Here is a 14,399-nt window from a genome sequence, read left to right on the forward strand (position 1 = left end):
CTTTTGTTTTTAATTTTTATGTGCAAATAATCCTATCTAATAAAGAGGGAATATGCTAATTGACTGTCACACCCTCACAAAGATGGTGGCACCCACAGCCACAAGATGGTGGTGCCCAGTCCCCTCAGCCCCATGCGCCTGCCTCCGGAGTCCTCCAGGCCCCTCAGCCCCCCAGCCACCCAGGGCCTGCTGAGGCGCAGGCAAGCCTCAGATGGCGGCTGCCCCGACGCCCAGGGCCGCCCGAGGCTCAGGTAACCGGGGCCAACCAAGGCTTGCGCTGCCAGCAGTGGCAGCAGAGGTATGATGGGGGCGTCGCCTTCCCCTGATCGCCAGGTCACCTCCCGCCCCTGAGGGCTCCCGGACTGTGAGAGGGGGCAAGCTGGGCTGAGGGACCCTCCCTCCAGTGCATGAATTTTCATGCACCAGGCCTCTACTCTCTCTATATAAAACCCTAATATGCAAATAGACCGAACAGCAGAACAACCAAACAACCGGTCACTATGATGTGTGCGCATGGAACATGGCGGGCATCGGCTACAGCGGGATGGTGGAGCAGGTGAGCGGGGGTGCCAGACCAAGGCGGGGCACTGGTTGCTGTCATCAGGAGAGCCTCTAGTTCTTGCTCCCTCCTGCCGCGGTCCCACCAGGTGCTCGCACCTGCTGCCGGCGCCAGCCCTGCTTGCACCCACTACTGGCACCAGAGCTGCTGCTCGCACATGCTACCAGCCCCGATCACTCAACACTGTCAGTGGGCGTGAGTGGCGGCTGCCGGCCCCGATCGCCCCTCAGGGCTTCTCCACCTCCTCCTGCTCCTAAGGGGCAATCGGGGCTGGCAGCCATCTCTTGAATCCACTGCTGGCGCCAGCCTCACTTGCACCCGCAGGCAGCGCCAGAGCCACCGCTCACACCCACTGATGGTGCCAGCCCTGCTCTCACCTGCTGCTGGTGCCAGCTCCAATTGCTCCACGCTGTCAGCAGGTACGAGCAGGGCCAGTGCCGTCAGCGCGTGGGAGTGAGGCTGCCAGCAGACAGGGGATGAGGGGCTGTGGTGGGAGGGCCAGGCGGGGGCGCAGTGGATGGGCCAAGACCTGTCCCTGTGCCCACCACAGCCTCGCGGCCCACAGTTCCTTTCAAGGTGCACGAATTTGTGCACTGCGCCCCTAGTATTTTATAAATAAAGTTATGAACTAAATTGACTTGGATAGTTCACCACTTAAATGCATCTACTGTAGAGCATTATTAAATAAACTAGCGTTCCCGTTGCAGGAAAAATCCTGCAATAGGGTTTCCGGCTGCACTCTACCCCGCCCCGCCTGCTCTCCTCCCTTGTCCCCCGCCCCGCCTTCTCCGCCAGCCCCCCTGCTTTTCTCCCTTTTCCGCCAGCCCACCCGCTCTCCTTCCTTCGACCCTGGGCCCACCTCCGCTCCTCCCTTCTCCCCCGCCCCGCCTTCTCCGCCAGCCCGCCCGCTTTCCTTCCTTCTCCCCCGGGCCCTGCCTCCGCTCCTCCCTTCTCCCCCGCCCCGCCTTCTCCGCCAGCCCGCCCGCTTTCCTCCCTTCTCCCCTGGGCCCGCCTCCGCTCCTCCCTTCTCCCTCGCCCCGCCTTCTCCGCCAGCCCGCCCGCTCTCCTCCCTTCTCCCCCGGCCCCACCTGCTCATCTTCCTTCTCCCCCAGCCCCGCCTCCGCTCCTCCCTTCTCCTCCCCCCGGCTTGCTTGCTTCTCCACAGCTTTGCTCCCTTCTGCAGCTCTTGGCTTCTTTCTACGCTGTCTTGATATGCAAATTAGCCGCCATCTTTGTTGGGGTAATTTGCATACTCGTCCTGATTGGTTGGTGGGCGTGGCTTGGCTTGTGGGTGTGGCTTGGGCGTAGCGAAGGTGCAGTCAATTTGCATATTTGTCTATTATTAGGTAGGATAATCATTTTGCAAAATGAATAATTACTTTGTCATTTGGATTTTCAAGAACAATGATACCTTATCAACAAAGGATGCATTCATCCTACCTCCTTTGCTAATAACTTTACTATATAGAGAGAAATAAAGTAATGTAATAAATACATCTATATATATATAAAAGCCAAGTGACTGGAACTCTGGAATGACTGGTTGCTATGACGCACACTGTGGCCGGCCAACTGGCCTGATCGGGGAGCAGCCCCTCCCCCCAGCCAGCCCTGGCAAAATAGGGGACGGGGCTGGCCAGCCAACTGCCCATGGCCCCTCCCCCCCCCACCAGGCCCACCCCAAACGCCCCCCGCAACCCTGATTGGCAGTAGGACTGGCTGGCCAACCTCCCGCTTTTTCTCCCCTCTGCCGGCCCGACCCGATCACCCCCCATCGGGGCGGGCCGGCTGGACCCCACCCATACACGAATTCATGCACCGGGCCTCTAGTTATATATAATATACAATACATAACATATACATATACCCTAAAATAATAAGAAGAGATTGACCTAGCTGGCTTGGCTCAGTGGATAGAGGTCAGCCTGCAGACTGAAGGGTCCCGGGTTCGATTCGGGTCAAGGGCATATGCCCCAGTTGTGGGCTCTATTTCCAGTGAGGGGCAAGCAGGAGGCAGCCAATCATTGATTCTCTGTCATCACTGATGTTTCTATCTCTCTCTCTCTCTCTCTCCCTTTCTCTCTAAAATCAATATAAATATATTTAAATAATAATAATAAGAGATCTAGGAAAAATAAGGACAGAAGTTTTCCCCTATGGCAGACATAATTCAAAGTTAGGCACTTAACTCCATGTTAGCCTAGCAATGCTGTCTAGACACAAGGCCTGGGCCTGACTGTGGCCTCTTCTTAGTTATCATCTTTCCCACTAACGCTGTTGTTAAATCTAGATAATAATAATCGTAAACTCCTGGAGAGATATAATTTGTCTGTCTTCTTCATTGCTTTATCCTCCTTCTCTAAAACAACTTTTGGCACAAAATAGGAGCTCAATAAATATTTCATGAATAAATAAATCTTCATTAAAAAGGATCTTCTTAGACTTGCTCATATCAAGTTTGTGTTACCCACAAACAAATTCTAAGAGCTATAAACTGAATTTGTTAGTTTGGGTTTGCCTTGAGCTGTATTAAGAATTAAATCATCAGAAGTAGGGGGTGGAGGGAACATCCTGGCTGGTATGGCTCAGTGTTTGAGCGTCAACCTATGAACCAGGAAGTCAGAGTTCCTGGTCAGGGCACATGCCCTGGGTTGCGGGCTCAATCCACAGTGGGGGGCATGCAGGAGGCAGCCAATCAATGATTCTACCTCATCATTGATGTTTCTATCTCTCTCCCTCTTCCATCTTTTTGGAAATCAATAAAAAGAGATTTTTTTTTAAAAAAAAAAGAAGAAATGGGGAAGGCAGAAAAAAGAGAGAATTAGTATCCCTGATATAAAATTTCTTAAAAGCTTTTAGAACTTTGTTTTCATTTAGATAGCTTACTCTAAAGTCATCAGGCTGATACAAGTTGTTAAAAAAAATCCCAAATAAAGTGACTAAAAAAAATGTAACCTGAGTCAAAGGCAAACCACTTTATTTTCCCTTTGGGATTTCTAAAACAATGCAACAGGAAAGAAAAGGAAAAATCAATGAATTCAGAGGCTATTTCTGCATGTGTTATACACATGTGTGCATTTGTGTAGATATATTATATAGACAGAGAGATAGATATAGATATAGATGTAGATATATAGATATACTAGAGGCCCAGTGCATGAAATTCGTGCACGGGGGTGGGGGGGGTCCCTCAGCCCAGCCTACGCACTCTCGCAGTCTGGGGGATCGGGCCTAAGCTGGCAGTCAGACATTCCTCTTGCAGTCTGAGGCTCTCGCAGTCCGGGACCCCTCGCTCCTTACTGCCCACCTGCAGCGGAGGTGGGAGAGGCTCCCGCCACTGCCACTGTGCTTGCCAGCCATGGCCCGGCTTCTGGCTTAGCGGCGCTCCCCCTGTGGGAGCACACTGACCACCAGGGGGCAGCTCCTGCATTGAGCGTCTGCCCCCTGGTGGTCAGTGCACGTCATAGTGACTGGTTGTTCTGCCAGTTATTGCTCCATTAGGTCGATTTGCATATTAGGGTTTTATTATATAAGATCTTTTACAATGCTCAGCCTTTTACAGAGGTTTCCCCAAATCTGACTAGATTTGGGGAAAACTCTATTCACTTGCTATTTTAAATCTTTTTATTTTTTTAAATTGTTGTCACAAATTATATAAAGGCTTTATAATGACAATTTCTAGTCGAAGTTTACCCTCACAATGTTTCTGTATCAGCTCTTTATGATCATAAGTTCAGCATTCTGTCAAGAGTTGGAAAACAAAATAACTCTATCATGAGGTTATTTAATTTTATTTAAAAAACTAAAAATAATATAAAATAATATTGAATATCAATTGTAATTGAAAATTTTTTAAAAAATAAATTTTAAAATACGAAGATTTGCCCGGCTGGCATGGCTCAATGGTTGAGCATCAATCTATGAACCCGGAGGTCACGGTTTGATTCCCGGTCAGGGCACATGCCCAGGTTGTGGGCTCGATCCCCAGTGTGGGGTGAGCAGGAGACAGCCAATCGATGATTCTCTCTCATCATTTATGTTTCTATCTCTCTCTCCCTCTCCTTTCCTCTCTGAAATCAATAAAAATATTTTTTTAAAAAGAACATTTCAAATTCCTAACAGCTAATAGAGCATCTTTTTTCTTAAAATAGTAATTTTGGGAAAAGCATAGTATATATACATACTTTTCTTAAAAAAATTAAATGAGGGTGACTTTAAAAAATAATTGGAAACTGTTTTAAAAAACCTGTTTGTCACTGTCTAATTATATTAAAGAGAACAAAGGCCCAAAGAAATCAACAAAATCAAACCTTATGCATGGCTGAACAAAACTAAGAGCCTGTAACAGAGATGGGATATTTTTATCTCCCAGATAGAGGCTGGTATAGCAAAGAGTAAATATGTGGCATAAATTAATTATGAAGTAAAATTGGGTATAACAGAACAGAATCATGCAGTGTCTTACATTATCTTCAATGGCTTTAAAGGAATAAAATATCTAGAGGATTTTTAATGTTTAAGTTATTCTTTGCCTTGATTTTTACTGATCAGGGTCATAGACACACACAAAAAGCTATAAGTGTATGTTTTTAATTATAGGAGTAATTTTACATTATTGGCTAAACTTTGGAAAAGAGAAATATATAGAAACAACAAAAAAAGCCTTCCATAACCCCACTCTTTTAACATAACTGTCATAATATTTGTATATTCCCTTCCAGATGTGTTCATATACATATGTTTATTGAGGTTGCAATCAATAGGGAACATACATTTTTATGCTACTTTTATTTTAACTTAGTATTTTTCAGATTTTCTAGTTTTCTAAATTGTCATTGATAGTTGTATAACATTTCACCTAGTGATTACACCATAATTTACCTAACCATTCCCCTGCTGTTGAATATTTAAGTTATTTCCAAATATTGGTTCCTGTAACTATGCTTTTATGAATGTTTTTGTGTATGGCTTTTCCTTTATGTCCTCCTCTCTTTTGAAGAAGTCCCAGGAGTGGGGTTGAAGCACCAGAGAATGTGACATATTGCCCAATTGCTTTCTAAACAGCCTGGACTAACTCACAGTGACTTCAGAGACATAGGAGACGACAAGTTTCTTCATTCCAGAAAAACAGAATTTTAAAATAATAGAACAACAACCCACCACTATCGACAATCACTAGGAAGGCCATGTTTTCTACTGTTACTAATCGGGAATTAAGGTTTACAAATCCATATCTTTTAAGTCTGTTTAATGTGAATCCTCCAGGGGAGGAGCATCCCTGATGGTCTTATGAAATCCAACCTTTGAAGTTGTACTCTTTGAACTTGGAGACTCAGGATCCTAGCAACCATTCTAAGGTGAGAAGAACCATTCTAAGATGAGTGACACTTGGACTAAGAAGTGAGTCACCTAGCTTTTCTTGACACAAGCATATCGACAATAACAATGAGCTTATTTAAGTAATAAAATGTCAAACGAATAAAGGTAATTTTACAGGATGATCCCAAGAGATTCTACCACTTGGCAGAATATGGCAAAGATCTTAACTATAGGCAAGGGTAAGGCCTACTAAAAATAATTCAAACTAAGTGCACTAACCAACGCACTCTGGGCTATCCGATTAGATGCAGAAATCATCTCGAGTGAGGGGTTCCAAAACAGTATACATCAGAATTTCCTGGAGAGCTTGTTAAAACACATCCCCATAGTTTCTTTTTTAGAAAATATATTTTTATTGATTTTTTTACAGAGAGGAAGGGAGAGGATAGAGAGTTAGAAACATCAATGAGAGAGAAACATCGATCAGCTGCCTCCTGCACACCCCCCACTGGGGATGTGCCTGCAACTAAGGTACATGCCCTTGACCGGAATAGAACCTGGGACCCCCCAGTCCACAGGCCGATGCTCTATCCACTGAGCCAAACCAGTTAGGGCCACATCCCCATAGTTTCTGATTCAGTTGGTCTGGGGTGGGGCCTGAGAATTTGCATTTCTACCAAGTTTTCTGATGGTGCTGATCCAAGGACCACACTTTATGAGAAACACTGCCTTGGATTATTTCTGTATTGTTATTAAAATATTCATCGAGTGCCTATATGTACTATAGGCTGGAGATAGAAAGAAGAATAAAACCCAGTCAGTACCTGTTTCAAGAAACTGATAATCTATATTTTTTGTAGACATTGTACTACTTTAGTCCTAAAAATCAACAATTTGGACCTTGCTGAAAACAGTTTAAAAATATGTTATATTGCCTTAAATAAAGCCAGGATGTTTCTAATGAGTTCCAAATGCTTTAGGAAAATATGTAGTAATCCTACATTGGCAAATGCCTGGGTATTTTCTTCACTCTTCTGGATTTTATTGACATATGCAAATAATTTGTTAAATTATCTTATTCATTTATATACACACCATTCATATGTTTTCTCTTTCATAAACTCTAACCACTGTATAAAACAAGAGAAAGAACTTATATAAGTACTTTTCTATTTGCAAAAACTTATTTGTATAAGTGATTATCAACTGACAGAAAAGAACAACATTTAGTAAGGTAAGACTTTGAGATTTGGTGCTTTAGATTCAGACTTCAACAATACTGTGGAAAAGTGAGTGACAAATAAGCAATATGCTTAGTCATAGGCATGTGGTGTCCAATACCTAACTGTTAAACACTACCTATCAGCTGATTCACAGAATTAATTAACTTGCTTTTGAGGTTGCTACTAAGCTTCTATTTCTAACTGAGATGTGTTGGCTTGCCATAACTATTTTTGGCAAAAAATAAAAAAATAGAGCATATATGACATTTTATGATCTGTAGATTTTCCAAAGCATTAAGTGTTATTTATACATCTTCAGTGTAGTTTTTTCTGATGAGATTGAAAGAGTCCCCTCATTTCAATTTATCAGAAAGCTACTTTAAAAGTCTGGAGGAATTAACTCATGTAAAGACTAGATAATTTGTCTAACATCACAGAGAAAATAGAAGACACAGTGAGAGATAATATTCAGATAATTGATTACATTAACAAACATTAACCTTAATTATGATAACATTTTATAGGTAAGTTGATGTTTGGGAAAAACAACTTGATTTTTTTGAAGGCAAAAATGATTCAAGAACGAATTACAACTTGTGTGTTGTTTTTTAAAATGATTTCAGAGAAGAAGGGAGAGGGAAAGAGAGAATCACTGATTGGCTGCCACCTGCATGATCCCCAGTGGAGCCTGCAACCCTGACCGGGAATCGAACTGTGACCTCCTGGTTCATAGGTCAATACTCAACCACTGAGCCACACCGGCTGGGCTCAGCTTGTGTTGATTTTAAAGAGAAAAATAAAGGCATTTTGGGGGGAGAATATATTCTTTCCTATCACTATTTCAAATAGCTATTTTCATATTTTATCTCATGAAGGCTGATTTATGGAGAAACTGGGACATAAATTGCTTTCATTTTATTTTCCCTTCTCTTTCAAACAAGAGTGTTTTCTATCCCTTAAAGGCCTCGTTTTCAGGCAAGGAAACGAGGAACTAACTTCTCAGATTTTTGCTGATGGTGATTTAAAGAATTAACCTTGCTAGAAATACTAGCATTTTGAAAGTGGACTCCAAACTTTCAAATGACAAAGACAGTTTTAGAGATGGAATGACAGCCAGTGAGGTGGGGGTCAAGGTTAAGGGGTTCTTTGTAGTGTTTCATCATTGCATTCTGGCAGTTTGACAGGTATGTTTCCCCACTGCCTTCACTATAAAGGAAAATTTATTCCTTAAACACACAGGATGAGAATACCCTCTTTCTATTCCCTTTCCCAGAGGCAACTTATAGAGCCAGGGAGAATAACAGTGCTAAATGGCAACTTTAGAACTTAAAGCTATTCTAAAATTCTATTGAGGTCATCAAGGAGCAGGGTAAATTCTTAGAAACCAACCTTATAGTTTAGTTCTCTGCACAGTAACTACGCAACCTGCTGATTGTGGGAGTTGGGCATACAGAAATCTCTTACACTCCTACTCGGGGTATTTCCCTATTTTTCTACCTCCCTCAGATCTACTGTCTACTTATCTATGGTAAACTGTGAAGGACTTCTTACCCCAGGTTTATACTAATCTGAACTCTTCTCAAGAGGTCAGGAAATATGTCTTACTTAGTCTTAACCACATTGTGTAATTCTCTTAAAATCAGTTAAAACTTGCAATGAATTTAGTTTCTAAAATCAATGCAGGGGGGGGGGGGAATGTTCCCTAAACAGATATTGAACCCAACTGAACTAAACCATTATGTGATCTAGTTTAAATCCTGACGGCAAGGTTTGACATCTCTATTTTAACTGATGATGTTACATGAATTGATGGCTTCATTTCTTTCCTTTATACCTGAGAAATCGCAGCAGGGAAAAGAAACTCATTGTCCCCCAAAAAGGTTTTCAAATTGAAAGTGACCCAGTCACTGGAATAGAAGGTAAAGCTATGACTCTGAGAAAGCACAAGCCATACTATTAATAGAGTAGAAGTGAATGCCACTCCCCAGTTTGCACCCCCAAAGGTTAAAGCCACAGAAAAAGGGAACACGCACCTACAGGCACTGGCCTAAGCCTTTCTGTACCCTTTGCTTCCCCTTCCTTTTAGCTATGTCCATACTTGGGCTTTGTAGCCCTAGATTCTAGGAACACAGTGGGGTGCAGGCCTGAAACCAAGTCTCTTACTTTCTTGCACAGGGGACACTTCACAATAAAATGTATTAATTAACAATTCATAAGGAGAATTTATCACTTTTTAAGCCACTAAAAGCCTAATTTTTTGGTTGTAGCTTGTTGAAAGAAGACCCAGTTTTCACCATAAGCACATCATTTCGTTTTTTAAGCAGCGACCCTACATTGTCTTTTGATTCTAAGGATCATAGCCCTCATTCTACAAAAGACTTGCTCCTGGGTAACATACAATAACTTCTCACAGGGTGCACCATTAATATAAACAAGGAATAGAACTTTATTTTTTAAAAAAGCACAAAAGGCGCCTTCTAGACGCATTAGACATACACAATTGACACAAGAGGATCCACACTGCGTCCACTGTAAGACTCATAAAGATAATACCAACAAAACAAAAATAATTATTAGGCTGATTTTTATCCGAAGTAATCAGGGAATGATGACAATTTAAAATTGAATAATAACGAAATATTTCCACAAACATTTTGTAAATTGATCACCTCACGGCAAGCATTATCTTCAGTTCATTCTTAACAATAATCTCAAAATTAGTTCCAGAGTGAACTATTAACATTTTGTAAAAGAGTTATTTAGCTATAACATAGATAATCATAAAGGTTCGCTTTAAAATATCAGCTCAATTATATTCAGGGCCAAGGTCACTTAACGTTACAAAGGCTTGCTTACAAAGTCTTAAAATCATACAAAAAAACCACGGTAAAATAACTGCAATGCTTTTCCCGTTTCACAGATGAAAAAATGGAGAGTTAGAAAGTATAGTGACTTGCCCCGCTATAATAACTGAAACGGTTAAAAATATAAACTTACATATTCTGAATTAAATGTCCACTATTAAAATATTGGTTTGCATTGATTATTGAAGAAAAAATATTAAGATTATATAAACCCATTTTTAAAATAATTGAAGCATATACTATTATTGGTGATAGTTTTTCTTTTTCCTTTTTTTCTTCAGCAAATATTATTGGTGATAGCTTTTGTCTTAATATCTGCAAAAGTTTTCCCCAAAATACGGCCTATTGTAGTGGTGCCGATTTCCTTTCAAAAACCTACTTAAGTATTTTAGGTAAATAAAAACTAAAACCTGACATTTTTATAAAATCATATGTTTTATAAAACATATTCATATAACTCCACCAAATATACTTCTGTATTGGAATAAAATACAAATAGTTAATAAGAAAACCTCATGAAGATTACAAATAATCTTCAACTTAACGTTTTATATCTAGAATGCCATAAAACTAACTGAAATGTGATATTCTGGGTCTATCTATATTTTCGACATGGTTATTAACAGATCTTATTTTATTTTTTAGAGTCTAATTAGATCAGTTTTGAAGGAACTTTGTAAGCATTTTAAATCGCTGCCCTTTTTGTTGCTTTTCGGCTTTAAGAGGGAGGAACGGGACAGCTCAAGAGGTCAACTACCCTAATGTGGAGATCTACTAGGAAAAAACTAAGAAAAGCAAGTTAGAAATTCAGATTAACAATTTTTAAAGCAGGGGGCATATTTTTACACTTAAAAGACTGGCGACTTAATCAAGTTTTCTTGATTTGTGATTCAAAAAAATCCTCTATGATGAAATTTATTTAGTGGAATCTTATGAGACCAAAAACTTGTTCCAGTACATTTGCCACACCTTATGACATATATTTCCAAATTCAAATGACAATGAATTCAGCAGAACAACACCCACAAATTAGAATTACTAACATTTTCTGTCCTATCCATTGGGCGTATGTAGATCTTATAAAAGAAGCAAAAGTATGGGCCACGATATATAAAACATTTGTAAAGTATTATTTTAACGTATTTTCCCTACTTCATTATAGTCTCCTGTTATTAACAACCATTTCACAATTTGAAAACGAAGTGAAATGTATTAATACCTGTATATGCTTTCACAGCAATGCCTTTCACACCGCTTTCACACACATAATTATCTTGATAAAGTTAGTGGCAAACATCCCTATTTTCAGAGAATTAACAGAATATAAGTATTTGTTTATAGTCCTATTACTTACTAATTAAAAGCAATTAGCCGTGATCAATAATGCATTTCTAATGCATATTCCTAAAGTCACACTTTTTCTCCTGTATCAATTTTAATACACAGGGATAATGTAATTTAAATGTCACAGCGATTTTGAAACTATATTGTGATTTTTAAAAATTATCATTTATTATTTTTAAATGTAATTCTGAAATATACAAAGAAACGAACATTTAGAAAACTAGTCTCTTCAAAGAAAATATAGTGTATTTAATTATTAAAAATACCAATCACAGTACAGTATTAATTTTAAAAAGAAATTATAGCCCTGGCTGGATAGCTCTGCTGGTTACAGCATCACCCTGATACAGCAAGGTTGCGGGTTTGATCCCCGGCCGGGGCACATACAAGAAGCAACCAATGACTGCATAAATAAGAGGAACAAAAAATTGATGTTTCTCTCTCTCAAATCAATTTTTAAAAAGATTTTAAAAAAGAAGTTATATTCCTTTAAATTTAAAAGAATGAAAAACAGAGTGCCCCCAAAAACTTAGCCTGGAGTTCTGCAGACCTTTATACTTCACTGATGCCACGCTTTTTATAGCAGTTCTTGTAAAAGCTAGAAACAAATATGAAAAAGTTTTGATTTTAAAAATTATATCACGAGTTTTTTCCCCCCAGTGAGTTGCAAAAGATCGAGTAGTCACTAGTTGATTCTAAGATCTTTTAATTTAAGATTTAATTATTAGCAAGTGAAATATCAAGTATCATCTCATTTAAATAAAGGAGAAAATTATGTGAAGTACACAGTATGACAAAAATGGATGGTTTTGTAATAACTTCACTTTTGGGCTAATACAACGTCAGTTTAAAATTTGTGTATATTAAATAACACTATGAAATGTATTAACTTTAGAGTGAATCTGATTTAAAATAGACAACACAAAAATTGTTTTAAAACTTGAGCAGGATCTTTTGAAATATCACTCCCAATGCTAACTGGTAGCATCTAAGGAGTGTTTTCTATAAAAGTTTAATAGGAGAGGAAGGTATTTTCTTAAGAGAAAAGCCACAGTGAATGTCTATGGCAGCCTCTACCCAGAAGGGTTTTCTAGATCATTTAGCACCACCAGGTTGGTTCTGCTTTCAGTCAGCGGTGGATCACTTAGCTACAGACAGGAAGAGTACCACGGAGCATCTGAGATCTGTCGGAGATCTGCCCAGGTCTTTTTTTTTGGTAAAGGTACGCTAATCCTTGCTCTCTCAATAACTCCGGTTACAATCTGTTTCGTGGATGATAAGAGCACTTGACATAAAAATAATGTGCTTCAGAATCAAGGTTCTCCCACCCAGCAATGGGTTTCACACCACTCAAGTGCATCATCTTGCCTGGTTTTGTTTTCAGATGATAATGCACACAAATCAGTCTTACAGTTTGTCCCCAAACTTGAAAAGAAGAAAAACTTCAGCTTCTTCAAGACAGACTACTTTTTATTTTATTTTACTTTTTTAACTTGACTCTCCTGAAGTAATTGACACTAGTACCCTCAGACTCAAGTGAATTAGATTTTCACGGTCACAATAAGAGCACAGCACAGCCACAGGATCACCACCATGCTCATCTTGCGAGTTTCGGACACACCAGCCACACACTTCCACAAAACGCAATCCCAGGGAGCCGACTCACCTAAGCCCCGGGCGTCCACGAGGATTCGGACTGCAGCCGGCCGGTTCTCCAGCGGCGGCGAAGGCCCCTCTTTACCTAGCTGACCTTATATAAAAGCCGCAGCGAGGTTACTCCCAGTGTCTGCCTCCTCACCTAGGCTCCTCCCCAAAGGCCCAGGCACACACAGCCGCGGCTACACACCCACCTGGCACCCCTGCACGGCGGGGCCTCGGCTTCCGCGCAGCACCCCACTCGCCGCTGCCGCCCTCGGCCAGGCTCCCAAGTGCTGCGGGCACCAGTGGGAGCCCACGACACCCCCGCGCTCCCTGCCCAAGCCCGGGGTGGTGCGGGAGGGGGGGGCCGCTGACTCTCCATCCCCGACGGCGCTGGGGACCCCAGCCCACACCTCCAGACCCCCGACTCGGCTCAGGGCCAGCGGGGTGCTTACGGGGCGCCGGGGTGGGGGACCCCCGAGGACGCCCCTCGCTGCACTGCCACTGCGCCTCCACGCAGCGCCTCGGCGTCTGCGCGCTGCAGACCCGGCGGCACTCCGCGGCCGCTGCACCGCCGCGCGCGGGACCCCGCGTTTCGGCCCCAAAGTTCTCCGCCAGCGGCTCCCGGACGCCGGCGCGCCTCCCGGCTCCGAGGCGGCGGGGACGCTCGGCTCGCGCCTCCCGGGGCGGGACCGCCGGCCGCGCACGCCGCCTCGCGCGCAGCCCGTGCCCCTTCTCCGCCGGGGCCGCTCGCGCTTCTCGGGACTTCTCAGGGCGCGACCCTCAGCCCGGTCCCCGCGGGCCGCGACCCCCTTCACCCGGGACCCCCTCCCAGCGACCCTCGGCCCGTCTCCCCGCTCTCGGCCCGCGCCTTCGGCGGGGTCGCCTCAGCCCACAGCCCTTCCGTCCCGGCTCCCCGAGCCCCGGCTCCTCGGCGCGCCGCCTCCCTCCGCGCCCCCTCGCCCCGCGGCCCGGCGGCCGGAGAGCCGCGGGGGCACCGGACTCTGACCTGTGGCGGCGGCGGCGTGGCGCCCCGCTCCGGTGTCCCGGAGGCTGACCGAGCGCCCCGGGCGGCGGCTCCGCGCGGGCTCGGGCTCCGGCTCCGAGTGCGGTCGCCCCGCCCGCCCGCGGCCGAGCGGGACCTAAGGGGGTGGCGGCGCGGGCGGCGGGCGCGCGGGCGGACGGGGCCGGGAGGGAGCGGCCGCGGCGCCCGCCCGGCGCACAGTAGGGCCGCTCGCCGCCCGCTGCCTTTTCTGAGCGCCTACTCGGCGCCCAGCCGGGTCTGTGCCTCACCACCGCCGCTGGGAGGCGGCCCCGAAGGGCCCCACTTCACAGAGCGGAGTCGGGAGACGCGGGGGGCACGTCGGGGAGAGCCCAGGTGTGGGGTTCCGGAGCGCGCCCTGCCCCTCGGGCCGGCGTCTCGCCCTCCTCGCGGGGGTCTGCGGGGTTCCC

At 43.9% G+C, this 14,399-nt stretch overlaps 1 protein-coding gene across 2 annotated transcripts in view; it reads right to left on the reverse strand.

Annotated features, from left to right (window-relative positions):
• Positions 1–14,062, reverse strand: part of PPARG (peroxisome proliferator activated receptor gamma) — a 134,596-nt gene extending 120,534 nt beyond the window's left edge. Inside the window, exon 1 of one of the 2 annotated variants that reach the window (XM_054729725.1) lies at positions 13,957–14,062. The gene's annotated coding sequence lies outside the window, so the exon portion shown is untranslated. Of the gene's footprint in view, positions 1–12,975; positions 13,040–13,956 lie in introns of those variants that run through there. The other variant, XM_054729724.1, reaches the window with a different exon arrangement.
• Between the last annotated feature and the right edge of the window lie 337 nt (positions 14,063–14,399).

The sequence above is a fragment of the Eptesicus fuscus genome, chromosome 18 (genome assembly GCF_027574615.1).
Source record: "Eptesicus fuscus isolate TK198812 chromosome 18, DD_ASM_mEF_20220401, whole genome shotgun sequence".
NCBI classification, from domain to species: Eukaryota; Metazoa; Chordata; class Mammalia; order Chiroptera; family Vespertilionidae; genus Eptesicus; species Eptesicus fuscus.